The 4,436-nt window shown below is 41.8% G+C and overlaps 1 pseudogene across 1 annotated transcript; it reads right to left on the bottom strand.

Moving 5' to 3' along the window:
- Positions 1–3,007: 3,007 nt before the first annotated feature.
- LOC112315704 (leukocyte elastase inhibitor pseudogene) lies at positions 3,008–4,078 on the bottom strand (annotated as a pseudogene). Its single transcript, XR_011651511.1, has one exon. The product of XR_011651511.1 is annotated as a leukocyte elastase inhibitor pseudogene (transcript).
- Between the last annotated feature and the right edge of the window lie 358 nt (positions 4,079–4,436).

Raw genomic sequence — 4,436 nt, 5'->3', positions numbered from 1 at the left:
AAATAATGTTAGAAATGTTAGACCTACCTCTTCCATCAATGTCCAAACCTTTGTTAACCTACTATATGACTTTCAACCTAACATTGCATCACTTAACATCACATGTATTTGCTTTTAAGGAACACTTTTTTTGTTCTTATTTATTTTTATCGTTTAGACCCAACCCCAAATTAAAATAGTTTCAGTTATCAGAAGTGTTTCACATTTATTACATCATTTAATGATAATGCTAACAAAGCAATACATTCATGTGTATTTTGTTCTTACCATAACAATGGCAATGCTAAAAATTAACTCGGTTGGTTTTTTCTTACCTGATAAAGAGTCTTTATTCACATGGAAAGAATTCTTACAGCTCAACAGCAAATGACAAAAACCCCAATTAAAAACTAGACAAGGGACCTGAATAGGCAACTCCTCAAAGGAGACACACAAATGGCCAATGAACACACGAAAAGATACTTAACAACACCATTCACCAGGGAAATGCAAATCAAAACCACAATGAGATACCACCCCCATGCACCAGTATGGCTATAATTTTAAACAATGAAAAAAATATTGTCAAAGATGTGGAGAAATAAAGACCATGTGCACTGCTAATAAGGTTGCGAAATGGTGCAGCCAATGTGGAAAACAGTTTGGTGGCCCCCCAAAAAGTCAAGCATAGAACTACTATCTGACCCAGCAATTCCACCCATAAAGACGCATTCACAAGAATGGAAAACAAGGGCTCAAAAAAAATACTTGTACACAAATGTTCACAACAGCACCATTAACAGCAACCAAAAGGTAGAAACAACCTGAATTTCCATCGACGGACAAAAGTGGTGTAATATGTGTTATATGACAAAGGTATAAGCAAAAAGTGACTTTTCCACACAATGGAACATTAGTGAGCCACAGAAGGGCATGAAATATTGATGCATGCTGTAGCATCGATAAACTAACTAGGCTGTTTTTATTTCTTTTATTTTTTTTTTTTTGGCTTACTGATGAGTAAGAAAGAACTTAAAGGAAAATAAATTACGGATTGCCCTATGCTCCCCTCTTCTCTATGTCATCATCTTCAGCACAACTAACATGGTAAGTACGTTAGTTTGCTGGGGCTGCCATCTAACAAAGTACCACAAACCGGGTGCTGAAGCAGCAGGCACTGGTTTCCCCACTGTCTGGAGGCAGAAGTCTGAGATCAAGATGTTGTCAGAGTTGGTTTCTTCTGAGCCCTCTCTCTTTGGTGTGTAAGTACCTGTCGTCTTCCTATGTGTCAGATGGTCTTCCCTCTGTGTGGGTCTGTGTCCAAATTTCCTCCTTTTTTGTGGTTATTGGATTAGGTCCCACACTAATGACCTCATTTAACAAAATTAACTCTTTAAAGACCCAGTGTCCAAATATAGTCACCTTCTGCAGTATTGGGGGTTAGGATGTCAATGCGTGAATTTGGAGGAACATGGTTCTGCCCATCACAGTAAGAAAGGATGAAATAGTGTTTCCTCTTGTTCATGCTTCTTAGAATGGCATTGCCTTCTTTCCGCATTCGAAGTCAATTCTGCTTCTAACAGAAAGCATGGCTCTGAAGGCTGCCATTCTATCTCCCTACTCACATAGCACACTATACTCTCTCTGAGTCTCACTGAACTGTTATGCGTTGTCGGCCCACTAAAGTTCTGTGTTCCCAGGGCGTTAAGAAGACTGAACGGGAATGGTTCAGCAAGAAATAACAGACACATTGCATGTAACTCCTCTATTCACACGCACGCTCCATTGTTCCTTACAAAACAAAAGTCCAAATGTAACATTATTAAGAATTTCAAGATGGCAACAGCAGAACACCAAACCAAGTGCTCCTAAGCAGGAGGCCCTATGCAGTCGCACAGGGCACGTGCCGAAGAAGCTGGCCTTGAAAACAGATGTGGCCACAGGGTACGGGGAAGGCTTCTCTGCTTAGCCTCACCTGGATTTTGCCCAAGACATGGCATGACTGGAAATCTTTTCTCATCATTCCTCGGTTTGCCATGTGGTTTCAGCCAAAATGCCAGGCACACCTGATAAAAATGTGTAGACCGAAATACATCCGTTAAAATGCATAGATCAAAAATATACAATCTGAAAACTATGTTAATAGCAGCCTATGTTACAGCTTTTGCAGAAAATGCTAGATATTATATGTTATAAATATACCTTATATGCTTATAAATATTAGACAAAATAAAACAATATGTTCCATGGCACTGAATGTAGGTCCTCTTATAATAAAATGGTCTTAATTTTTTAAATGGGCATTTTTATAGCTCATCTTTATTTCATCAGCGAAACCCCATACAGGCTGTCAGCTTCCAAGTGGGACACCTGGGCGCCCTGAGCTTTATCCTGCCTGACCCTGCTGTTCTGTTCCAGCAATTTCAAAGTATGTGTCAGCCACTAATGGCTGGTCAATCCAGCCCCATCTGTGTGGTAGTTACTGCCATTCTTCCTGGTGTCTGGCAATCCATTACTTAATATTCCTAGTTTCCAGTGTGATTTTTTATGCGTCCAAGAAGATTTGGTGAAGTGACAGGAAAGGCAAATCAGCTAGCTGCCTTCGGAGCCAATAAATCCACCTACTCTATTATTGTTGAAAAAAACAAAGAAAGCGTCACAGATTTTCTGGGGTCAAAGCACATGCCTTATACTACTACCTTATAACATTGGCTTGGAACACACACGCACACGCAGTTAGATCATTTCTTTGCACACTGACTCAAAGATACAAACAGGATTCCACTCAGTTCACCAAATTCCCCTCTCCCCACTCCTATGTGTTGGGTTCTGCTTTAGAAACTAGATTTCCTGTTCTTTTTTGTTAGTTTGTTTTTGTTTTGGGATGGTAGTTTTACTGCTAAAGAAACATGAAAACTATTACCATTGAAAGTGCAGGTAATAAAGCTCTGAGCTTGGCCTTGTACTTCCACAGTCTCTAAGGGGAAGAAAGTCTGCCTAAGAACAGAATGTTAGCTGAGGGATTGTGTCAAATGAAGAAAATGAATGGATGGTCGGCCACAACATTTTCCTCAAATGTAAGCACGCAGAAGGTAGCGATGCCTGCTGTGGCGGCTGCTGCCTCTGTGCCCTCCTCGTTCACGTCCACAAAAGACTTGTGGACGATTTTTGTTATAAAAAGGTCTCTGGTTCCTGACATGCCAGACAGATCAGCCTTGCTATTAAAGAGATCCTCTATACCCAGGCAGGCTCGGTGTGAATTGAGGTTGTAGCTCTCTTCCAGCTTGAACTTGGGCAAGTGAGCATTGACTATAATGCTATGCGGATTCTCAGGGTTGGTCCTCTCATGCAGTGTTTCCAAAGTCAGTCGTTCCTCGATCTTCTTCAGACCTGTGGACTCATCCTCAATGTCATCTGGCAGCAGGATAACCATGCTGAGCTCCTTGCCTTGGTAAGGCAGTTCCAACATACGACACTTAAGGTCCTCGATGTAGCCATATGGAGATTTCTCCTTCTGATACATCATTTTCACTGTTTTTGTGTCTTTCTTATTCAGTCTGAAAGGTACATTGGTCGTGGCCTTTTTACTGAATTTCTTCTGCCAGTTTCCTTTGAAATAGATGGTGTTAACTAGCACAAGTTTAGTCATATTATCAACCACACCTGCAGCCAATAATTCTGGAATTTTCCCTTCTGTGTGCCCTTTAACCCACTCATTTATCACCTTTCTTGCATCTTCAGAGGAACGCTGAAAATCCACACTGGACAATTCAGCACCATACGTTTTCTGAGTTGAAGCTAAGAACTCAGGGAGGAAATTATAGGTTTTCTTGCCATATAACCTATTAGCAAGTTTCAGAATATAGGGAGCTCCATGCTTGTTGATACCAGCATTCAGACTCTGAAATCTTGAATGAATTTCCTCGACTTCATTAAAATGAAGAGTCTTGGACATCTGTGCCACAGTAGTGCCTCTGGTCCCCAGAAACATCATGGCCAGAGCTGATGAAATGCTTATGGGAGAGATGAAGATGTTTCCAGTAGGACTGTCCTCATTCAGGGCGCGGAAAAGATCCACTGCAAACTGGGTGTTCGCCATGCTCAGCTGTTCCGTGGTGCAGGCCGCTGCTCACTGCCTGGGCGGTGGTTGGGATCTGGGGCTAGATTTCCTGTTCTGATGGGACAAGGCACAAACATATACAAATGTAACATGTCAGGAATTGGAAGTATAATAAAAAAATTAAACAGGGATGAGAGTTATGGGGGTTGTGGGAGGTGGGGTGCTATTATTGGTAGAGTCATTGTGGACATACTTTCTGATGGGGTGACAGCTGAGAAGAGACCAGAAGAAAGCGAGGCGGCAGCCATACAGAGATGTTGGAGTAGGGGGACGAGTTCAGAGGGGACAAGAAGAGCAACAGCTCCGAGTCAGGAGCTCCATGTGTCTGCAGAACAGC

Source organism: Desmodus rotundus, chromosome 8 (assembly GCF_022682495.2).
Source record: "Desmodus rotundus isolate HL8 chromosome 8, HLdesRot8A.1, whole genome shotgun sequence".
NCBI classification, from domain to species: Eukaryota; Metazoa; Chordata; class Mammalia; order Chiroptera; family Phyllostomidae; genus Desmodus; species Desmodus rotundus.
Note: the sequence above shows the minus strand (reverse complement) of the source record. Positions and strands in the feature narration are given on the sequence as shown.